The 25,887-nt window shown below is 39.8% G+C and overlaps 1 protein-coding gene across 1 annotated transcript in view; it reads right to left on the bottom strand.

Moving 5' to 3' along the window:
- LOC141319879 (protein NLRC3-like) overlaps positions 1–25,887 on the bottom strand; it is a 352,126-nt gene that overhangs the window by 37,945 nt on the left and 288,294 nt on the right. The gene's annotated exons all lie outside the window — the stretch shown is intronic.

Raw genomic sequence — 25,887 nt, forward strand, 5'->3', positions numbered from 1 at the left:
AGGGTTCGCAGAGAATTGTCGTAAAGATTTTGTAGTGTAAAGAAGTTTCCGACGGACCCGGTTAGGGTGCAGGAGGGCAGCAGGTGTCTGTTATCCCGCTGTTTTGCTCAAATGTCATCAGGCGTCTGATGTTGGGGGTGTCGACACTGACTTGAGCGGGTCTGAGTGGTGTTGGTAGGGGTTTTGTTGTTGGGCCTGTGGGCCCGTTGCTCCATTCAACATTGTCTGGCTGCTCCTGAGGTGTCGGCTGGTCTTATGGGATGCTTTTTCCTTTTAGGAAGTCTAATGCGGTGTTGCGTTGGGCAAGGAGTCAGAAGTTTATCTTTCAGTACTTCTCAGTGGAGTTTCATTCAAGGAGCTCCTTGTTAGCATCAGAAACTCTGTTCTGGAAAAGCAGGCGTGTTCAGCTGTCCTTGTGGGTGTCGGTTAATTTTGGTACTCGGAGACTTGCAGGTTCAGTTCATTTACCTCCTGTCTGAGGCCCTTGAGGGTGTGGGCCAAGGAGAAGATGATGCTGCTCAGCTCCTGGTTGTCCAGGCTGGATGTGAGTTGTCCATTGGTCGCAGTCCTGCTGTTCCTTTCTCTGCCATTGCAGGCCGTTGGCTGCTTTAGGCTGAAGGATGCCGTTCTCTGTACTCTGCTGAGTCTCCAGTTGGTCCTGGTGAGTGGCAGGGCTGGATGTCCGAGACACGCTGGTTCACAGTTCCTATTGTGAATCTCGCTGGCTGCGGCATGCTTTTGGCTTCCTGCGCTCTTTGGATGCAGGTGTCGCACTCGGGCATGTTTCACTGAAGTACTGGTGAGCAATGTAGGTGGTGACACGGGTGGTCTCTTAGTTGACACGGGTGTCGTTTCTGGTGCCATCTGGTGGTAAACGTTCACAGATGTTTCTCGTCGACTGACTGCTTTGCATCGTAGAGAGGCTGTGTCGTTTGAAATCCGCTGGTTTCGAGCTGGCATCAAACTTAGCATATTCTGATGTCCTCTGTCACTGCATGCTTGGCAGTGCGCCACTTTTGCATTGGTAGTGGCTTTGGTACTCTGGTGTATTCTGCACGGTGCATCTTGGGCATACATCAGCAATGACCCCCCTTTGTTCCTGGAAAGCTGGGAGCTGTGGCGGTGTTTGGTTATCAGGAACAAATGTGAGGATGTGTCATCTAGATGCGGCATGTGTGTGACATCACTGAGTTGTTTTAGGCTTAGTGCCTTAGTGTGGTCGGACAGTGCAAAGTGTCAGCATTGCTTGGGAGCAGTGGAGGCTGCTTTAGCAGAGCTATTTTGTAGGTGGAGCCAGTGTGCATGGGTGTGATGCAGGCGGCGTAGCAGCGTGAGGGGTTTGCTTGTGGCTTAGAAGCGATGCTTGGGTTGGGTGGGTGGGTTTTTTGTTGTTGAAAACCTTAGGCAGCCACAAAATCCCTCAGTTTTTTCTGGGCCTTTCACTGTTTTTCCACGAATAGCATGTAAATGTTCTTATTGTGATGGCACTGCTTGTCTGGAACAGTTGTTAATGCTCGTCTGTTTCAAACTGAGTGGTGTTGTTTGAAACTGAGCTTAGCCTACTTTGAGTCTATGCAGGTTAGTAATTTTCAGAGGGAGTTCTTGCGACTTGCTGTGACACAAGGGTTGATCCGATTGCCGTCACTCGTGCTGTGATGTCAGGTGGCCCGGCTTAAGGTGTTGCAGTGGGACAGGCTTGTCGTTTTCCACTAGGTACCTGCTCTGGGCGTGTCTTGCCTCGCTCTTGGGTCTATGAGCACATGGGTTTGTGTGCGTGGGATCCTTGGTCTGCAGGCATTGACAGTTATAAACATCACACAGTGGTGGCAGGTCTCTGTGATTCCCTTTGTCTTCTGGTGTGCTTGGCACATCGCTGGATGGCTTGTGCAGCACAGCTGTTGTCATCTGGGTGCTGGGCTCTGCTGAGAGCCTTGTACATGACATTAGTTCTGTATCATCGTCATATGTGGAGAGCAGCTTGGCACCATTTCTGAGTGGCCATTTTCCTTTAGGCTCTTCATGACGGAATTGTTTAAAGTCTTTGAAATACCTGAATGGTATGTACACTGCAAAAGATTACTTTTCAGAAAGGGGGTGTGGCTTCTAGAGTGGGCACTGCTTCACGTATTCCATTGAATGTGTGTGCAGCATTAGGGTTTTAGCCACACTGTGTTTTGAGCCGAACAGTGACCCCTTTTGGTGAATGCAGGTAGTTCGTTCGCCAGAGTGTAAACATCTGGGAGTAATCTTATCTAGCAAGGCTTTCTCGCAGTTGAGGGAGTATCGTAGGGCTGTGAGAAACAGGAAGTAGCAGGTTTTGCATTGTCTATTCCAGGTTAAGTTCAGAGCACAGGTGTCCTCAGTGTTGGCCTGCACTGATCTCAGATCACTCCCACACAGTGATGTCGCTGCGTGTTCAGCTCCCATACACCACTGTATGTTTGTTCACCTTGGTCAGTCAGACGTCCCCCCTTGGCATGGGGCAGCTGGACAATCACTTTGCTAATCTTTATTGCCTTCTGGTGCTTGGCTGTTTTCCGGCGGTCTGTAGAGTCCGCTGAATCGAGCAATCGCTGTACGGAAGAAGGCTGTAGCATTTGGGTGGTGACTCACAGTGTGATGTGGATATCTGAGGGGAAAGATTTTCTGGCGTTGATGCCATCTTCCCTTGGTGCCTGTCGCGTTGTCTCACGTAGGCTCAGATGCTGGTCGTAGCAGTCGTGTTCTTAGCTGCTGTATTCAGTTTTGACAGTTTTGACTGCTGGTACAAATGGCTGGGGTCCTGTTAGCTGGAGGTGGAGCTAAGCAGATCTGTCTCGTGGTCACACTGGGCAATGTTCTTGCTTAAGAGTCAGTGTTTTGCAGACAGGCGTGTGTTGTAGCCTACTGCAGTGTTCAGGAAGACAGCGTTTTGTGGTGACAGCTGTCAGATTCCCGGCCAGCTTGCTGGCGTGTGAGGTGTGAACGGTGGGCTGTTAGGCCCGGGAGAGATTTTGTGTTGAGCTCTCCTGTTTGTTCATATTGTTATCTGCAAGCATTTGAGTTCTTTAAGGTGTGCTGGGTTCAGCTCACTTTGTGTTTCTTTGCGGAGTCGTTACTTGAACTTCGGCGTAGGCTGCTTGCAGGAGGCCGTAAAAGGCTTTGGCCGTGGCATGAGTGCTGCTGTCTGCCTGGGTCCATTGTAAAGAGAGCTTCCGCTGTTTAGGAGTGTTCTCCTGTACTGCTCTCTGCGCTCAGTCTGTGGGGGTGTTGCAGGCGTGTCTTGAAGCTTTTCTCCTCTCTCCTCGTGTAGGTCCTTGTCCTCTTCATCCGCTATCTCTGGACATCCAGATGGTCTAGGCGGTTCTGCGCGCTGTCCTGGTTCCGTCGTGGGTGAAGCTTTCTCCGCTGCGGCTTTAGTCAGACGATCTTGTTGAGGGCGTGGTCACTGATGGTCCGGGCTGTAGATGAGTTGATTGGTTCTCTGCAGCCGTAGCTCTTGACTGGATCGTGATCCATTCGCCTGTGTGCGTGGTCGTCCGGCTGTTCTCCGCTCGGGAGCTGTAGTCACTAGACCCAGGGCAGGATGGCCTCTTTGCCTTGTCTGGACTGGATGGCGAGACTGGATGGTGACATGTTGACACAAATAGAGAGGGAGAGACAAAGCACAACAAGCCAATGCAAGTCCGTACAGAACTAATGAGCTAAAATGTTGCTATGTGTTGCGTACTTAACTGATGTCATCAGATGGTGACGCAAACTAAACGCTTATTATCCTAGCTGTAAAGAAGGGGTCAGATAGTTTGTGTGGGTAAACACAGGAAACTATGAGTAAACTTGATGATGAGCGATTAACTTTAGAGCTATTCAGTTCATCGGTGTAATTACCAAAAGATTTCACTGATGTTCAGACAGGTTCAGTCTCTAATAGGGAGAGAAATAAAAACAAAATCCATCAGAAAGAGAGGTATAAAGGGTTAAAGCAAAAGAGAGAAAGTGAGCTGACTGCCAGCCCTGAGGTCAGTGACGGGGCCCACCGGGTGGGGGCGCTATGGAGTCGTCACACCTGGGAAATGGCAGAGCTGAGAGAGCAAAAGAGAGAAAGGCCCCCCTGGGATGGGCCGAATTACCCGGGGTAGTGAGAGTGCAACTTGATCGATTTGGTCAAAGTTTAAATTTAAATCAAGACTGTTTAATCAAAATTTAAAATGAGCAAATACAATTATAATTGCTAAAGAGAGAGTTGAATCTAAGGCGGTGAAATAATTAAAATTAAATCACACACACAAGAGAAAAAACATACATTATGTTAATTATCATTATGGTTTAAATAACAATAATTAATAATGTAACATCAAAAGGAAAAGAGAAGGGAGAGACTGACTGGGACTATCTATAAGCGTTGTTGCTCAAAGAAAAAAAAAAATAAATAAAAATAAAAAAATAAAAATAATATGAAATCAGGCATAGGTATTGGAAGAGGTTTTAGACAGACTTCTATCTTTTAATAGAAGGAAATACCTTTTATGCGGGATTTCAGATTCCACCTTGTGTGGATTTGAACGCGCATCTAAGCGCAGTTACCATGGCGATGCGTGATCGCGGGTGTATCTTTCTTGTGTCCGTTTTACTGAACACAGGTACATGTGTTTTGCAAACTTTAACTTAATAGGATGCTTACACTATTAAAAGGTTGCTTAGTTACGATGCGTGCACCTTGATCTTGAGTCAGCCTGCTGACACAAGACTTGTGTGTGCTTTGCACAAAACAAATAAATAACACTCGATCAAGATTTGTACAGTAATAACGCGAAGTTGTTTACTATATTAAATCTATTCGATGAGCAAACGGGGTCAACCTAATCAGTTAGCTAAGCCGAGGTTTTAACCCAAAGGAGCAAGATAGCTGATTAGCATTGGAGTGCACATCAATGGCTAATCTATCTACACTCAAAATATAAAGATATGGCCATTGTAAGGTGAAAGAGGAACATCGCTCAATCAGCTTCTTCACGCAAAAATTGAGGTTTTCTTCGCTCAATTTAGGGTGGATTTAGGACGCTCTATAAAAGATTTCTTCGTTTTATAGGGTCAATATATAAACTGCAGTTAAGTTACATCTTCAACAGTGGTTTAGTTTCTCTGTGCGAGAGGCTCAAACATCTGTGAAGGTGTTAAAGGTGGGCTTGGCCACACCGTTCTAACACACACACACACAAACAAAAGAGACGCGAGTCGTGAGCCGAGTTTGAATACACAAGCATGCAGACACACAAATTATTCCTGAGCTGCTCACATCACATGGTTTAAAACTGCCCGCATTCTCCACCAATTAATGTAGAGAATTTTGGTTAGCTCAAAGAATTTAAGATGATCAATATATGTGTGTATATGCATGAGACTGTTCCTCTCATCGCATATACACTGCAAACTCCACCAGGTCTTATAACCAATGAATAGGATGAAATGAGTTATTTAAAACGTACATTTCAGTCAGGGAAAAGTAGTTTAACTCACAGGAAATCGTGTATAATAATCGTCATTAAATATACGCAATTTCCAGTTTCTGATCAGTAACAGTAATAATGATATCGACTGGTTTCTTTGTCCAGTGATATCCATTACTCTGACGTTGGCCCGTCGTCACGGCAACGCACTTCTACTAACCAGAACGGAGTTCAAACAATTGAACAGAATAGGGCTTAAGGTAGCAATATGAGATCGAAACAGTTTAAGTGACTTTGTAATGTAAGCATTCAGCACAGAGAATCATTATATGTGAATATATGGTTGTTTATTAAACTATTCTACTTACAAACGATCGCACATAGACAAACGTACATAAAACACAAATAGACAGAGAACGCGTGTGAGAGAGAGAGAGTGAGAGAGAGAGAGAGAGAGAGAGAGAGAGTAAGAGAGAGAGAGAGACAGAAAGTGAGTTTGCAAAGGGACAGGAATGAAACGGTTCTGAACATCCTGAAATCGTTTCTTTTATAAAACGCCTTAAACGCAGCTATCTACGTTTGTAGAAAGGACGGATACTTGCAAGCTTGTTGTTGTTGTGCATTGTTCCGTTTGTATTCAGTTCAGAAAGTCCTTTCCAGTATTGCAGGCCTCATCATCTCCTCCGCTAGGTGAGACCCCCCCCCCCCCCCATGGATCTGGGGGGAGGTGCGGGTGACGTGTCTTTGTGTCCCGAAGGCAAGAGCAAGCGAGAGAGAGATGAGGGGAGGTTTATAAACCTGTAGGTCGTTCACGCCCACAGTTGGACCTTGTCCAATCCGGTTGATCTGAGTTTTGGAGGGAAGATTGAAAGTCTTTGTCTCTCACAATGGGGTTTCGCATGTGGAAGCTGATTGGTTGTTTGGCCACAAAACTTTCAAAAGTTCAATAATACATATAAAGCAAGGAGTTATTAAGATGCCACAAACATTAACATTTAGGGAATAATAAATGCTGCTCATAGACACCAAACATGATCTATGAATCTTCTCGGTTGACTGAGTGATTCTAAACGTGAGTCTTAGCATGCACAATGATTCACCTATTACGGATTAATGTTTGAGGCCGACATACATAACAGAAACAACGATATAAGAAAAGGTAACACATTGATATGTGTACATTTCTATATAACTGTATGTGGGACTGTATGTCTGAATAAGGAAAGTGTATCTGCATTTCTGTAAGAGTCTTATCTTGATGGTGGGGGGATGAGTTGGATAGTGAACAAAGGTCTGGCTCATAGCACATAGGTGTTAATCATGGGGGAGAAGTCATTTAAGGAATATAACTAGTTATTTCATGTCTGATTGCCCTCCAGGCACTACAATTTTTACCACTTCCATTGATTTCACAAACTAAATTTAGGTTTGTACAGGTATGTACGCATTAGCAAGTTAATTTGTTAGCTTTAAACCTACCATTATGAAAATGACCCATGTTTTCACTATAAATAACACCAAAAACACATGCTTACTATAGTTAAACCATGGTACCCACAAATTAATCATGACTTTTCTACACTAACTATAGTATTTGTAGTAAAAACACACAAAAAAAACATGGTTACTACACTTTTAATATAATAAAAACCTGCTGAAACCAGCCTAGGCTAGTTGGCTGGTCTTAGCTGGTTTAAGCTGGAAGTAGCTGGTTTTAGCTAGTCTCCCAGCCTGGCCATGCTGGTCTGGCTGGTTTTAGCTAGTGGTCTCCAAGCCTGACCAGCTAAGACCAGCCTGGCCAAGCTGGGAAAGTGGCCAAAACCCTCTAAAACCAGCCTGCTGACCAGCTAAAATCAGCCTGGTTGACCAGCTAAAACCAGCCAACCAGCCAAGGCTGGTTTTAGCAGTTTTTTTTTTTTTCAGCAGGGTTCCCTTCTACCACCTTATCCATAGCAATGGATTATGGGTAAAACAGCATTGGTAGAATATCAAGCCGTTTTCTCTTTGGAATGCCATGCTGTGCGGAATCATACACAATAAGACCAGGAAAAGTGTGTTATGAGAGTTTTTCAAATTTGATTTCCTGTTGATTTTAAATACATCTTACCTTGCTGAAGGGCATTCTGGGATAGGTCTCCCTCAACAACACACTTAGGAACATCCTGGTAAGGTAAATACAGAGAGAATATGTTCTGGCTCCGTCACTGAACCGCTATCAGAAGTTAGCAATTTTCCCACCAAGGTTTTGGCTCCCGGAGGGTACTGGCGAAATTGACTGAAAGGGGAAGATACGACCTTAGATGGAGTACAGCTGTCAATCACCCAGCCCAACCAATCAGTTCTCACTGATTAAATTCTAATCACCACGCAGTCACTTCCTGTGACTACACATTCCCACTCCTAGTTTCTGCTCGGCTCCAACCATCTCTCAAAAATTCAATGCTGTGAGCTATTTGTGAGTGTGAATCATGTTAATTCTCCATGAATTAAAATTTTTAACACCAATTAGCATAGCAGAAGTTGCCTCCAGCGGTGCGTTTATGTCCGGATCCTACACTGCTCATTACCATAGCTGACAGTTTTTTTTTATTAACCAAGCTGTCAGAGGCAACTCCTTCAAAAGGAGTCAATAAAACTGTTATCCAAATTATGTAAAGATATTCTTGTTCTACAAGATTTTCGTGATGTTCCTCTTCCACTTGATCCATTGCGAACGAAATGAGCTGTTACATTATCGTAACTCAATTTTGAGTTATTTGCTCCTTGCTTGGAGAGCAGGTTGGCCAGCTGATATTCAATCTTGCTAATCAAATTAGCACAATCAAATCTTTCCCTTTTATGGCCATCTAGAACAACCTCAGGCTAGTTGTTTTTGTATGTTAAGCACTAGAGTGAAATAAATAAATAAATACGAAGAAGAAGAAGAAGAAACTGCTCTGGAGGCGACAAAATATGATGGAGAGCGGGTAATTTTGTCTTGTGAAACAAAAAATGAACTAGCCTTCTTATTGACTCATTTCCAGTTGGATCCATCAATCAAATTTCACTGTTTTTCCACTTTGAAGTGTTCATTAAATCGCTCATAGAAATTGGTGCTGTTTTTCCATGTATACTTAAGCAACAAGATTGTTCTTTATGCGAATATGGTGGCTAAAGGACATCTTTAGCTACTAAAAAGTTGATACTAGGATACTATAAACATACCCTTACGAAAATCAACCATGGTTTTACTACAAACAAAACCAAAAAACCATGGTTACTATAGTTAAACTATTAACCTTGGTTTTGCTACACTAACCATAATTTAGCAATGGTATTTGTAGTAAAACTGTGTTTATACAAATAGTAATCAATATGTAAAAAAAACATGGTTACTACACCTTTACTATAGAAAAACCATGGTTAATTATCGTAAGGGTAACGCATAACATACTTAAATACTGGCTAAATGATCAAGTTTAGATTAGATTAAGCCATTTTAACCTAAAATTTTCAGCACTGAATAAATTGAAAGTACATTTAAACAAGATTTATCTTGCTACAGTATGTCCGCCATCTTAGATGCAGTTTTTCCCCCTCAGAGTTTGTTCCAGTGCATCATGGGGTCTTCTATGCATACAATACTTACAATGCTGTCTCAAAACGTGGCTACAAAATCATATATTGTATTCAATCATACTTACTTCTCGAGTCAACTCACAAATTATGTCAATAGAGTATTCTGTTAGCATGCTGCTAAGCTAACACTAAGATTCTCTAAACATGAAATGCATAGAATACACAAACACTGGCTAAATAATCAATTTTAGCCCTGCTGAAAAAACAAAACAAAACAAAACAGCTAAAACCAGCCTAGACTGGTTGGCTGGTCTTAGCTGGAAGTAGCTGGTTTTAGCTGGTCTCCCAGCCTGGTTTTAGCTGGTGGTCAAAACCCCTCTAAAACCAGCCTGCTGACCAGCTATGACCAGTTTAGTTGCCTTTTTTAGATGCCTCAGAGTTTGTTGCAGTGCATTATGAGGTCGTCATGCAAACAATATTTTTTCTACATATATGTATTTCTACGTTTCCTTAAAATGTGGGCAAAAAATGGTATCCCTGCTGAAAAAAACAGCTAAAACCAGCCTAGGCTGGTTGGCTTGTTTTAGCTGGTCAGCGGGCTGGTTTTAGAGGAGTTTTGGCCACTTTCCCAAAGTGAGACCAGCTAAAACCAGCTACTTCCAGCTTAAACCAGCTAAGACCAGCCAACCAGCCTAGGCTGGTTTTATCTGTTTTAACATGGTTACTACATCTTTACTATAGTAAAACTATGGTTAATTATCGTAAGGGTAACGCATAACATACTCAAATAATCTAAATAATCAAGTTTAGATTAGATTAAGCCATTTTAACCTATAATTTTTTTAGCACTGAATGAATTGTAAGTACATTTAAAAAAGATTTATCTTGCTACAGTATGTCGGCTATCTTAGATGCATTTTTTTTACCCTCAGAGTTTGTTGCAGTGCATTATGGGGTCTCCTATGCAAACAATACTTGCAATACTGCCTTAGAATGTGTCCAGAAAATGCTATATCATACTTACCTCGTGAGCCAACTCACAACTGATGTCAACAGGGTATTCTGTTAGCATGAGGCTAAGATAACATTGGGATAAAAACTAGGTCTGACAGTTTAACACGTTAATTAATTATGAAAAAATAATGCAATTAAAATACTTTAACTCATTCAAAATAATAATCTTAAATAATCTTTTGTAGGTATTCTCACAGCTAAATTTAGTTTGCGATTAATTAGATTAATTAATCGAAGCATCATGTAATTAGATTAAAAAAATTTTTTTTTTTTTCACTGACAGCCCTAAAAACAACGTAGCATACTCAAATATTTTCTAAGCAGTCAATTGTAGATTAGAATAAACATTTATTTAATATACAATTTTAAGTATTGAGAAAATTATATGTACATTTAAACATAATTTACCTTGGGATGTTTGCCATCTTCACTGAGTATCTTGTAATGCATTATGGGTCCTTCTCTGCAAAGGATACATGTGGTGCTGCCTTATAACCTGGCCAAAAACAGCACCTTAGAAGTTATATTCACTTTTTGTAACAAGGTGTTTCTCAATGTCAAGGATGTGTCCTTGGAAGGACTGGTCCTTCCAAGTCACTTCCTTCAGAGGCTAGGCGAGGCTCCTCTTAAGCATTCGGAGAACACGTAAATGGAACAGACTAGCAAGTGCACGTTATTGCGTCATTACGTCAGTGAAAAGCTATGAATAATGCTGTGAATGGTATAATATTAACGTTAAATTACTTTGGACAACTTAACAAAGTTAGTTATTTACAAAAGAAATGCCGGTGACGGCGAACAATTGTGAAATGACAGGTCCGGTTCAGTTAGCCATCAATAACGTAATTTTTATAATTTATAATATCAATACGGTAGTAATCTGTACTTTTCTGTACTTTTTTATCTGTACTTTAGTAATCTGTACAAAAATGTTTTTTAAGTAATTTGTAAATATATACTTACATTTGAAAGCATATTGCCCAGTTGGCGCTCCGACTGTATTTTTGAACAAGATAGCAAAGCTGCGCGCATAGGATTGTGGATGATTTTAGAGCGCGAAGAGCGCAAAGGCTACACTTATGCATCCTTTCCTGTGTATGGGATATTTTTCAAACGAAGGACGCAGTCCTTGGTTGAAATTCCGATGATCCTCGACATTGGAACAGTCCTTCGACGGATGTCGATGACGTAGCATCCTCGAAATTCTGGCTTCCGAGGATCCTTCCTTGACATTGAGAAACTCCGATCGTCAGGCTGCTTATAGGTTTTGAAACACAGCTGTAGTTTCTGAAACAAACTAAGGTTAACAGTTGGCCACAAATGGAAGTCTCTAGCAAACTCGAAACTTCTCATGACTCAAACTAATTACCTGAAATTTGAAATGGTTTCAGCTGTTTAGCAATCTCCAGTCAAGAACATTAGTGATCTAGAGTGGACTTTTCGTATGGAGTGGATCTTGACTACACTCTTCAGAAGGACCAGCAGTTCCCCGGGGCCCCCGGTGGCAGCTGGTAATTGCATCGGCCAAGCTGTCTCCTGCTTGACCCATCTCTCCTCTTCTCTCATTTTTTCCCTCCTCCGTCTCTCCCTCGGCCCGACATGTTGATTTGTTTGCTCGTTATTTTTAGGCAACATATCTGATGGCGGCGACCGTGCCATTCATCAGTGTCTCTGAACTCCATCGTTTTATCATCTGTACCCAGCATCCTTCTCTCCGAGGTTCATCCCTCTCAACTTCCATCAAGCTGATTCTTGTGTTGTTTTTCCTCGTAGTTGGACAAGAGGTTTAGATCATTTCATACAAGATGCTTTTCCGGTGGGAAACGTTATGGAGTTATTCGTTTTCAGACTGCTTATGCCAATACAGACAAGGACCGCAGACTCTCGCTGTCTGTCTCTCTTCCCTGATGCATATGAAAGGTTAAACCCTGTTAATGACTGCATGGTGCCAATGGGAGAGTGCAGGATTGTGGGTAAAGGTCAGGGCTGCATACAAGCTGAGCATAATAAATGCAGGCTCTCTGGAGGTAAATGTTACTTTCTGTAGCCTACCGCACACACGCAAACACATTCACAAATACTTGATACGTATTCCAGCCATCACGTTTTCTGCTTTAGAAGTCTTCTTATAATTAATTGTTGGAAAATTAATAAATAGCTGTCTGGTAATGTGCTGTTTTCAAGTCGCAGTGTTGCCTAGTCTGCATTTTTTTTCCGCGGAATTGGGCTAATGTTGCCATGGGTTGTTTTTCATGTACATGGGCTGAATGGACCCCAATAACGTGATATTTAGCCCATAGAATGCTAATTTTACCAGAAGAACCCCACCACAAAATGTGTATTTTACCCCCTCGAAATGCGATTGGGCTACTTTTGAGGTGAAAACCTGGCAACCCTGATCAGTCAGCCATATTAGTAAACGTGAACCGAACAACACTCAACTCAAATTTAGCTGATTATTCACCGCAAAAAATGCGTTTCTTACTTAGATTTTTTTTTGTCTTTTTTCCAGCTAAAATATTTAAAAATAAGAATTTTCTAGACAAGTAAAAATTGTCTTGTTTTCAGAAAAAAAGAGGACAAACTTAAGTGAGTTTTTGCTTCAAACAAGCAAAATAATCTGCCAATGGGGTAAGAGAAATAATCTTGTTTTCTGTTTGAAATAAGATGCACAATTAATGTTGTGTTTTGGGCTGTACTAATCGGTCGGAGCGGGAAAAGCATTTGGAGTACTGCAGACTGCCAAAAGCTAAAACAAATCATAGAGAAGAGTGCAAAAAACTGTCTGAGGAACAAAAGGCGTTTGTGGTTGGCCAAACTGAACCAGGATTTCCAGAGCAAGAATCTTGACAACATTTATGTTTGTTCTTATCATTTCCAGTCAGCTAAGTGAAATATAAGGCTAATATCTTAATTAATACTGCTTGTTTGTTAAGTTAGTTTATCAAAATATCGCACATCCCTAGCGCTGAGGTTGTCACAACTGAACTTCCATCCTCTGATGGGATTTCAACTATACTAGCATTGTCCGATTCATAAACGATTCATTATTTTGAGTTTCAAGTGGGAGATTTAACTCAATGAACTGGTTCACCAAACCAGTGTGAGTCGTTTGCATTACCTTGCTGAACCAACAACAGTTTCTTCCAGTCAAGTCCAAAAAAGACATCTTGTCTAAAAATGGCAGACGACGTGTAAAGCTTATCGCAGTAGATTTTCCGATTCCCTTTCATGCTGTTAAGCTTATATTTAGGCAACCAAATTGCTTTACATCAAAATCCTGCACAGCGTGGGGCCGTAGCATTTGACTACAGTTGAAACGCTGCGGAAGAAAAACATGATGAGAAAACAGCACCTGCCAGGTTTCACAGCTGGAGTGGTGCATGCTGGGATTGCTAAACTGGGAAACGAAGAGGCCATGCGGTTTATCTCATATATGAATCATTAAGTAATTACTGAATTATTCAAAAACGAACCACACTACCTCTACCACACAACGCCTTGGACATGATATGAAGCTTGTTAAAAAAACAATTAGCTTCTTTTAAGTAGAGATGAAATTCTTGATGTGGTGTGACGACTGCTGTGAAAGGCGTGGTAACCGTATGCTAACCCGGAGCAAATGCTAAAGCGCATTATTTACTGCATGACGTGATGGACAGATGGGCCCCTCGGCGGGTTCCACCTTTGTGTCACTGCGGCTGATAGCGAATCAGAGCGTTTCAGAGAGCGTTTGATGATGTGGAGCTCGGCTGGAATTAGTCATATAAGGCAGAGGGATCAATACGTCTCTTTGAATCAGTCTGATGGACTACAAAGAAAGAAGGGGAAAAAGCTAGAGACTCTTAAAGTTAGAAGGTTGTTACTCTCGAGTCACCATTTAGAGCAAACTTTGAAGAGCAAAGTAAAAAGCCATCAAGGTCAAGACTGCTGTGGACTTAGTGCTAAGGTTCATGGACCATCACAGCTTTTCTAGCACTATGAGAATATGAGGCATTTACCAACAGGAGAGAAAAACACAATCTGTAGTATCTCAATTGTTTCTCAAAGACTGCTGTACCTTCAGATGGATAGCAAATTTTTGAGAAGACTCTTCAGAAGTCTTCTGTTTCTCGTATTTCTCTTCTGAGAAAAGGTCCGCAGTAATCTTGCAGGTGTCTCTTTTAGATGTTCAATGTCTTCAATCAAAAGTAAGTGTTCTCGGTACAAACTCAAATGAATGAATACTTACATGAAGCATAACTGAGAACTGGAAGCCTCGGAGCAATAACATACTCCTGTGGGTACATACCTATAATATAGGACAGAAAAATCAGAAATTAAATTGTAATAGTTTCTCAGAGACATAAATGAGATTAAATGGAGACCAAATTAAGGCATGGCATCTGTTCCAGTTTCAAAGGAGATTTTAATGTCTCAAACCCAAGACGTAAGTAGTTGACGTAAGTAGTCAAAAGTAAACTGCAAATGTGTTTTTTTTTTTTACTCTGGACCACAAAACCTTAAACCTTAAAAGTCTTAAGTAGTATAGTTGTATTTGTAGAAATAGCCAAATACATTTGTATGGGTCAAAATTATTCTTTTATGCCAAAAATAATTAGGATAATAAATAAAGATCATGCTCCATTAAGATATTTTGTAAATTTCCTACAGTAAATATAACAAAAATCTGGAATCTGAGGGTGCAAAAATTATTGAGAAAATCTCCTTTTAAGTTGTCTAAATAAAGTTTTTGGCAATGCACATTACTAATTAAAAATTAAGTTTTTATATATTTACAGTAAGAAATTTACAAAATATCTTCATGGAACATGATCTTTACTTCATTTGGACTTTAAAGGTGATTTTCTCAATATTTTTGCACCCCCAGATTCCAGATTTTCAAATAGTTGTATCTTGGCCAAATATTGTGCTATCCTAACAAACCATACATCAATGGAAAGTTTATTTATTCAGATGATAAACCTTAATTAAAAAAAAAAAAAAAAAAAAAAGACCCTTTTGACTGGTTTTGTGGTCTAGGGTCACAAATGTTTCTTTTCGAAGAACAATTTAATATTTAAGTGGAATGTAATGGAATTCAACTCTTAAATTTAAATTGTCCTTCTGGGAAAATACCCACAGGACAGAAATTCTGAATTTAGATCTCAATAGTTTCGAGACAGCAATGGATTTAAACTGAGACCAAATTTAAACATTTGCTTACCAGATTTTCCTCCCAAGCTTCTTAAGAAAAGATTTTAAAGGGATTTTTCACCCAAAAATTAAAATTACCTCGTGATTTACTCACCCTCAAGCCATCCTAGGTGTATATGACTATATGATCTCTTCTTATATCTGAGTTATATTTAAAAATGTCCTGGCTCTTCCAAGCTTTATAATAGTAGTGAATGGCTGTTAAGTTTTTGAAGTGCATCCATGCATCATGAATTTTTTTCTTACAAAAACACAAAAAACTCTTCAGGAGATCCTTTATTAACCCCCGGAGCTGTGTGGGCCACTTTTTATGATGGATGGATGCACTTTATTTGACTTCAAAATCTCAACAGCCATTATAAAGCTTAAAAGAGCCAGGACATTTAACTCTGATTGTATTTGTCTGAAAAGAAAAAAGTCATGTACCCCTAAGATGGCTTGAGAGTGAGTAAATGATGGCATAGTTTTTGGGTCCAATTTTAATGTCTTCAAAGAGATCTGAGAAACATCTGAGAAGAAGTTGATAATTAAGGTGAGAATGGCATTAAATCTCCTGAACTTTCAACTAGCCAATTTTGAGCAGCATAGTAAAATACCCCTTTGAAACGGCTTTGAATTATGAGGCCACAGTGTACATTTTTTTTCTTTACCACAGAGCTTATCGACATTCAGACAATCACATTAGAGCTAAGGTGATTCCACAGACACAGCGGCAGCTGAATAAGTACATCTCGCAGCCCAAACTCTGGCCTGAAATATGATGACCTGAAAGCATTAGATTTCATAGGGATTTGTATCGCTGTGAGCTTGCATTAAAGATACCCTTCATACAGCTGTTCCTGGGAAAAGAAGCTGTCATTCAGATTTTTTTCTGCAAGCGGCTTTGAGCAGACAAACAGAAGATGCTGCCTGCTCTGTGGGGGAAAAAAGGTGCAAATCTGCAAGTGTGGAAGAATAAAAAAAATGATATTTTAATGAGTCTAACAGAACTGTTATCAACTGTGGATGTGTGGCTGGCATTGAGGAAAGAGTGTTTATAATTTGAAACCTACAGTACACTTAAAAATGCTTTTGAGATCTCATTGGGTTTTATAACCGTAGGGGCAAAGACCTGACTGTATAACCAAGAGCTGCATTTATGGGCTCAAGGATTATTCAAAGTGAACGTTCCATTACAAGGATATCTGTACTTGACTGGTAGAGACTATGGAAATACTCTGTCAGAGCAGCTAATGCGAAGCAATGAAACAGCATAAAATTACCTTCACAATGTCTTTCATTTCCATTAGGCGAGCTAGGGATCTGAATAAACATCTTACCTGCCGCATACTCCAGCAACCACCTAAAATCCCCTTGAAACCACTTAGTAACAAGCTAAAAATACATTAGTATCATCACAACATGTTTTTGTACATTTTCCTCGGAAAATACAGTATTATCAACATACATCAGCAAAAAAAAAGTCAGGTGAAGAGTGTCCCCACGCACCAATAAAAGCTTATGAAAACAAATATATTATATAGCCTAATGTGCACAGATGAATCATTCAAAGCAAAAACACAGACATTTTTTTAGAAAGCAAATTGAGTTCAATTTGTCTTTTAAAGTAACTGAAAATGTTCTTGACTGTGAAAACAATCCTTTACGTTATCGAAAATACAACTTGAGTGTGTAAATACATAAGAAACAATTTCTTATTTCTTATTTCTAGGGATTTCTTAAAAAAAAACCTATTTTGTGCGAACTACTTCCTTCCGCCAAAGTTAATTTAAAAATGTCACTTTAGAACTAGTAACGAAGGAACATTGAGTTGCTTGATTAAAAGCCTATTGTATTACTGTATTAAAAGCTCACTGTATTATGTTTAACCACTGAAGAGACATCTTCAGCAGCAAATTCCAAAAAATCTGGCTGAGGTAAGGCTGCTCTTGGCGGGTTCATGAGTGCTGAATGACTGCTGACGCCCTGGAGCTCACATTTGTGAAAACATCAAAGCAAATTTTCAAATAGATGTTAACTTTATTAACAAACCCCATATTTAAAGTCTAAACAAGTACATTCTCGCCTTAAACTATATTCCACAAAAACAGTATTGTTTATAATTTTTTTTAGTGGATTTGGGTGTCCACAATGACATTCTCTTTGACAAATACTGCAAGCGAAGTGACACAAACAGTGAAATGGTTGGAGTTCCGTTATCACTAGAATATCATACTCTTATCGGCCAATCAGATTCAAGGACCAGAATAAACTGTTGTATATATGAGCAATATCACACGAGTAGACGTGAGGTATCGGCCTGCGCCTTGTGCCTATGGCCGAATCACAGAAGTGCCGATATACAGCCATATCTCATGTCTATGTGTGTGATATTGCATTTATACAACAGTTTGATGACACAAGTATGTAAATACATAAGAAACAAGGGTCTTTAAAAACACTATTTTGTGCAGAACTACTTCCTTCCACCACAGATTCAAAGCTCAGTTTGACAGTTGATTCAAACATGTCACTTTAGAACTTCTAACAAAGGAACGCTGAGTTGCTTCACTGAAAGTGTATTGTATTACTGTATTAAAAGCTCACTGTACTATGTTTAACCACTAAAGAGACATTAAGAGCCAGCAGAAAATTCCAGGAGGTCTGGCAGAGGTAAGGCTACTCTTGGCGGGTTCATGAGCGCTGAATGACTGCTGACGCCCTGGAGCTCACATTTGTGAAAACATCAAAGCAAATTTTCAAATAGACATTATCTTTATTAACAAATTGCATATTTGAAGTCTAAGTAATACATTATTTATACATTTATAGAGGATTTGGGTGTCTTCCATGACACTCGCTGTGACAAATACTGCAAGCGGAGTGATACAAACAGTGAAACGATTGGAGTTCCGTTAACACTCAAATATCGCACTTTTATCGGCCAATCAGATTCAAGGACCAGAAAGAACTGTTGTATATATGAGCAATATCACAAGAGTAGACATAAGATATCGGACTGCGGCCTTGTGCCTATGACCGAATCACAGCAGTGCTGATATACAGCCATATCTCATGTCTACGAGTGTGATATTACATTTATACAACCAGTGTGTACATACATAAGAAACAACAACAGAGTGTCTTTAAAAACCGTCTTTTGTGCAGAACTACTCTTTTTACCACGGATTCAAAGCTCAGTTTGACAGTTGAACAGCTGAGCACAAACCTCTGTTACTAATTCCAAAACGTAACTTTAGAACTAGTAACGAACGAACGTTGAGTTGCTTCATTGAAAACTTATTGTATTTCTGTATTAAAAGCTCACTGTATTAGCGATCATGATTACCTGCATCTGATACAGAATTCATTCTGTATCAAAAAAGTTAAAAGTTACTAGACAAATCAGTCAAATGTACAAGCTCTGATATACAGCACTGAATTTACATATTCATAATGAGATTTTGCCAAAACGTTTTACTCTGGAACAAATAATAGTTTAATGAGACCAAAGACTACCCGTCAGATTTACCCGAAACAAATTTTATCTCATGTTTAACCACTATGGAGACATTAGAGCCAATGGTAATTTCTGGAAGATCTGGCCGAGGTGAGGCACTCTTGTGCGGGTTCATGAGTGCAGAACGATCGCTGACGATCCAGAGCTCTCATGTACGTCAATGCAAATTTTCAAATAGACATCATCTTTATTAACAAACTGCACATTTGAACTATATTAAGTACATTCTCGCCTGAAATTCTGTGACATTCCGTGACACAAAAACAGCAATATTTATAAAATGATACTGGATGTGGGCGCCCGCCTTGACACACGCCGTAAGAAGTACCGCAAGCGGAGTGATACAATTACAAAAAAGCTGTTGGAGTTCTGATATGGCTCTAATATTGCACTCTTATCTGTTATCTGATTCGAGGACCAGAAAGAACTGTTGTATATATACAATCAAGCCCGAAATTATTCATACCCCTGGCAAATTCTGACTTAAAGTTACTTTTATTCAACCAGCAAGTTTTATTTTGACCAGAAATGATACAGGCTTCTCCTAAAAGATAATAAGATGATGTACAAGAGGCATCATTGTGGAAAAAAAAAAAATTATTTACATTTGAACAAAAAGTGGCATGTCCAAAATTATTCATACCCTTAGCAAATATATGGGAAAATCCAAAGTTCTATACCGTTCCAAATAGTCCAAGCTGTTCTAAAGCATCCTAATTACCCTGATTCATTGGGAACAGCTGTTTTAATCAACTCAACAGGTGAAAAACACAGGCTCTCTACTGTTGGTTTGTGGACAGTCATGGCTAAGACAAAGAAGCTCACTGAGGACCTGTGGCTGCGCATTGTGGCTGCTCACAAGTCAGGAAAGGGCTATAAGACCATATCTAAATGTTTTGAAGTTCCAGTGGCTACAGTGCAAAGTATTATTAAAAAATACAAGACGTTCCGCACTGTGAAAAATCTCAGAGGATGTGGTCGGAAGCCAAAAGTGACACCTGTGCTGGCCACGAGGATAGTGAGAGAGGTAAAAAAGGATCACCACCAAGGCCATCCTGATGAATCTGGGCTCTGCTGGTGGCAACATCTCAAGGCAGACAGTCTAACGGACACTGCACACGTCACTTTTTGTTCAAATGTAAATAAAAGTGAATAAAAAAAAAAAAATATATATATATATACACACAGAGAGAGAGAGAGAGAGAGAGAGAGAGAGAGAGAGAGATACTTTGACTTAATGAAGTAAAGATTAGACAAAGTACACATACTTTAACTTGAGGAATGTTTCTCAATACCTTTTTACAACCCTGGCATTTACTTGTCTTCAAAAGAGCTATTTTTATAGGCCTACGACAAGACGCTTTGGCCATCCCTTCAAACCTGAAGTGTTTTTTTTAGCCATTTTGTGGCTGGTCATGCATAAATGAGAGCGGCGTATTCATCTGTAGCACAAGAAAATACAAAGCCTGTCAATCGAGCTAAATCGACAGAGCACGGTGGATTCAGCGAGATGACTGTATCGAATCTGTGTGACTGCATGAGCTGCCCAAGCTTTTAAAGTCTTGTGCAGGAAAAAAGGAAGGAATAGTAGTCATTTGAAAGTCTCTGTAAGGGAAAAACGCATTTATGTACGAGATCTCCTTTGTCCTTGTCTACAAGCGTGAGTACAGTATGTCAAACTCTTAGATTCAAACTTTTCCATTGAAGTTTTCAAAAGCGGAGATCAATGATAAACATTCTCGAGCGTGTTCCAAAAGACACACTTCCATTCTTATCAAAATAAATGTTATCTTTTAACTATAAATAAATGCGCCGCAGGGCATTTCTAGACAATCTTTGTCTCTCACACATCAGTCTTGCAAAAAGAGTGCAATATAGGTTGCATTTAAGTAAATCAAAGCATGCTTCTATACTTTTGCCTGGGACGTGGCATCCAAAAAACAAACCTGAATCAATGCAGAGAAGAGTGAGAAACTTGGCAAAAGAAGAAAAGAATATAACAGACAGATTACGCGCATGCCGCTCACCTCATCCCATGGGTGCAGCGACGTGATCTCGTTTTTGGGAGTTTAAACATTTCAAATGAAAGAAATCACGCTTCACTTTCTGTGTTTTTATTCCTGAGAGCAAAACCAAAAGATTTCTTTCCTTGCTTTAAAACAAGTAAATGGTTTTTCTGTCAAGATATTGAGCAATCGAGTTGATAAAGTAGGTGTGAGTCATTCGCTGAAAACACAAACCTGGTTGGTGTTGGATTAAGATTAAGAGATTATAGACACAGAAACAAATAAATGAACAGAACTCATATCCAAAACGTACTTGAAAGCAATAGAACTCAAACACCGATTGAGTTAAAGTTATGCTGTTTTGTACCAAACATATCTGGTTGGAATGAAAAACTAGTGTTTCTTCATGAGAACAGATTTGTAGAAATAACATTACATCACTTGGATCCTCTGCAGTGAATGGGTGCCATCAGAATGACAGTTCAAACATCTGATAAAAACTTCACAATAATCCACATGACTCCAGTCTATAAATGATTGGATTTGTTTTATTTTAAACATGCAGCTTTTGACTTCACAAGACATTAATTGATAGACTGGAGTGGTGTTACTTGTGGATTATTGTGATGTTTTTATCAGCTGTTTGGACTCTTATTCTGACGGCACCCATTCACTGCATATGATTCATTGGTCTCCAAATCTGTTCTGATGAAGAAACAAACTCATCTATATCTTGGATGGCCTGAGGGAGAGTTTTCAGTTCATTTTTGGATAAACTCTTCTTTTGAGACGGTCTAAAATGACCCATTCTGCTATAAAACTTCACTTTTACACTGTATATGAAAAGTTGAGAAAATGAACACTCACACCACCGTGCAATCAATTTTTCCAATTTTCTATGATGGTAATGGAAAAAGCGCTCTGGGACCAATTTATCATAGGGGGCAGCAGAGAACAGAAGGCATCATTTTCCCCCTTAATTTCCTTATAGAACACACATAAACCATAAACAAAAGTGATTTCTTGGGGAACAGACTCTTCAACTCTCTTAAATATTTGATGAGCCCACTAAGAACAGAAAAAAGGGGAATAAGAAAACTTTGCCACTGGTTATCTAGAAATCAATTTGCCCGGAGCAGAAATATTATAGATTTTCTGCATTACATCTTCTAAAGGAAGAATGCTACGGCAAGAAGTAGGACACAATTTTCTCATGAGAAAATCTACTGAGCATACACTGTTATGTTCTTCAACAATATACACAAATATTGCTGTTAGCTCTTAGGTTTGACTATGATGGTAACTTGTTTCCTTAGAGTATAATGTAAAAGCAGAGAAAAAATTATGAGATTCGCCTACCTGATCTCATGACGATAAAGTACCTGTGGGAAATAAATACAGTGCTGCTTGAAAGCTTGTGAACCCTTTAGAATTTTCTGTATTTCTGCATGACCCAAAACATCATCAGATTTTCATGTAAGTCTTGAAAGTAGACAAAGAGAACCTAATAAAACAAGTGAGACACAAATATTTTCTTTGTCATTTGAAATATGATCCAGTGTTACGTATTTGTGCATTGCAAAAGTATGTGGATCTCTTGGATTAGCAGTTAATTTAAAGGTGAAATTAGAGTCTATCTGTGCAGATGTGTTTTTAGTCAGAGCTATGACTATCAAATGTCAGTATGTGACCTGTTTTATTCAAAGAACAGGGATCTATCAAAGTTTGGTCATGTTTGTGAAAGTGAATCATGTCACGAACAAAGGAGATTACAGAGGACCTCGGAAAAAGAGTTGATGTTGCTCATCAGGCTAGAAAAGGTTACAAAACCATCTCTAAAGAGTTTGGACTCCATAAATCCACGATCAGACAGACTGTGTATAAATGGAGGAAATCAAGATCACTGTTACCTTCCTGAGAAGTGGTCAACCAACAAAGATTGCTCCAAAGCATAACGTGTAATAGTCTGCGAGGTTGCAAAAGTTCCCAAGGTAACTTCTAATCAACTAAAGGCCTTTATCACATTGGCTAATGCTAATTTTCATGGGCCCACCATTAGAAGAACACTGAGCAACCATGGTGTGAGCAGAGTTGTAAGAAGAAAGCCACTGTTCTCCAAAAAAAAAAAAAAGCTGCTTGCTAAAATCATGTGGACCAGCCAGAGGACTATTGAAGAATGGTTTAATGGATGGATGAAACCAATAGAACGTATTGGTTTAAATGAGAAGCTATTATGTTCGGAGAAAAGAACACACTGCATTTCAGCTTAAGAATCTTATCCCATCTGTGAAACATGGTGGGCCTGTTTTGCCAGCTTGGCCAGGACATCTCGCCATCATTGATGGAACAATGAATTCTGAATTATACCAGCAAATTCTAAAGGAAAACGTCAGGACTAAAAACAGAGTCTCAAAAGAACGTGGGTCAAGCAGCAAGACAACAACCCAAAGCACACAAGTCATTCTACCAAAGAATGTTTAAAGAAGAACAAAGTTAATGTTTTGGAATGGCTGAGTCAAAGCCCAGATCTTAATCCAATTAAAATGTTGTGGAAGGACCTAAGCAAGCAGTTCATATGAGGAAACCCACCAACATCAGAGTTGAAGTGGTTTAAGTGGCTGCATTTACAAGAAACTTTACCTTCAGTTACTGCAGCAAAAGGGGGTAACACCAGATTCTGAAACCAAGGGTTCACATACTTTTGCAATGCACAGATATGTAACACTGGGTCATTTTTCTCAACAAATAAATGACAAAGAAAATATTTTCTCTCACTTGTTTGATTGGGTTCTCTTTGTCTACTTTCAGGACTTATATGAAAATTTAATGATATTTTGGGTCATATTTATGCAGAAATATAGAAAATTCTAAAGGGTTCACAAACTTTCAAGCAGCAATGTATGTACCAATAAGTTTATATCACTGCAGTTTCCAACAGAAAATAACACTAGAGCTGGAGGTAGAGGTAGAGTTCCCACACGTACGTTTTCGTCATGAGATCAGGTTGAAATTCATACTGTGAAATATAAAGACATTATATAAACTCCCAATTAGATATATCGGGAAATATAAAGTCAACACTGTGAGACGTAGATAAAAATGTTCAATATAAAGCCACAAATATGAGGGAAAAAAGTTGTATTATTGAGAAAATGTACAATTTGGCACAATAGCTTGATGAAAGTCATGCAAAACAGATTTTACAATCTTGGCTTTAATGATGCTAACTGCAGGGGAAATGTGGTTTGCTCATTTTCATAAGGTTGTCTAATGCTGCCGGTCTGCAATATGAAATTCCCTATTGGGCCGTGTTATTGCTTTTAATTGGCTAATTCATTTACACTAATTCACTTACACTAGCGTGGTATTCTGTAAAGTCTGCACACATTCACACGGCCACACACACACACATTCAGAGTTGAGTGAAGCCCTACGTCGAGACTCCACAGAGACTCTCCTGAGGGCATTTTTACCCAAGAGTTAATTATACGCGCACTCGTGGGCTGAATGTTAAACAGCGCTGAATGAGTCCTGTCTTGGCTGGAGTGTTCGGTCTGTATTGGCAATCCATCTAAAAAGGTGCATGTTTAAAATCAATAAGTCGCAGTAAACCCATACACGACCGCCCCATCATGTTAAAACGGACGTCCAGTGGATTACTATGGCGAGTCAGCCATGTGTCAAACTTGTCAGCTTAGCTTAGCATTTCGCTGTGAGGAATCGATAAAGCAAACCACAAAGCAAACAATGTACTGTATTTGAACTCATACTGTACAAGTGAAAATTCAGTGCTTGCGCACTCTCGCGCCTCCGTTTGAATACGGCATCATTCTCGTAATTTCAATTTTACGACTCATTACTGAGAGTCTTGTGTTTGCGAGATGCTTTTTTTTTGCTTGTAAATCCTCGACTGGTCCGTTCAGGGAGAGCAGTTTAATATCATCCCATTGTTGCTCGGTTTTAAAGAGCTCTATGTGTGGTAGCCTTTCAGCTAAGCAGATTACGCTAATTGGTTCTGGTAGCATTGATGCTTAAACTTAATGAATGTCAAAACTTAGCCCGATTCATTTCAACTTAAACCCCCGGGGATTGGCGTCCATAATGCAGGATGTTGTTGCGATGATACGAATTAAGCTTTAAGCTTACTTAACTCTTCATTAGCTTAGACATTTACTCTGAAAAATACAAAAATCTGTAGGCCTAGTTACTGCTAGAAAATAATGGTACAGTTGCATTAAGACTAAACTTGTCATTAGCTGTTCCGAGCAGGTCAAAAGATGGACAAGCATTCAGAGTTGAGTGCCTTCACAGCCTCAAGTCTTTTTGGGTATGATGTGACAAGCTTTGCACATCTGCATTTGGCAATTATCTGCCATTCTTTGCCTCACCTTTTCACCTCTCAAGCTCTGTCAGCTTGGATGGGGGCTGGCAGACATTTTCTAGAGTCCTAGTTGTTCCAATCGTCTTCCATTATGGATAATGGAGGCTACATGCTTCTGTGAACCTTCAATGCAGCAGATTTTTTCTGAACTCTTCTCTAGATCATTGCCTTAACGCAAGTCTGTCACTGAGATCTACAGGCAGTTATCTTGACCTCAGGACTTGGTTTTTGCTCTGATATGCATTTTCAGCTGTTAGACCTTTTCTGAGAGGTGTGTGCCTTTCTAAATCATACTCATTCAAATGAATTTGCCACAGTTTAACTCCACTCGAAGTGTAGTAACAACTAGAAGCAATATGAATGCTCCTGAGCTAAATTTCGAGTGTCCCAGAAAAGGGTATGAATACTTATGCAATTGGATCTTTTCAGATTTTTATTTTTAATAAATTTGCACGAATGTTAAAAACCTATTTTTTGATTTGCCATTATGGAGTAGGGAGTGTAGATTGATGTGGAAAAAAAAAGTAATTTAAAGTAGTTTAACATAAGGCAGCAACATAACAAAATGTGAAAAAATGAAGGGGTATGAATAATTTCGCAAGGCACTGTAAACCAGCTACTATGAGCCAAAAACAGCTTCTAGCCCTGCTAGAAAAACCAGCATAGACCAGCATAGATGGTCATACCAGCAACCAGCATACCAGCACCAAAACACAACATATGCTGGTCTTGCTGGTATGACAAGCAATGCTGGTCTATGCTGGTTTTTCCAGCATGCTGGTCACCAGCATACCAGCACCAAAACAC

The sequence above is a fragment of the Garra rufa genome, chromosome 1, assembly GCF_049309525.1.
Source record: "Garra rufa chromosome 1, GarRuf1.0, whole genome shotgun sequence".
Taxonomy (NCBI): domain Eukaryota; kingdom Metazoa; phylum Chordata; class Actinopteri; order Cypriniformes; family Cyprinidae; genus Garra; species Garra rufa.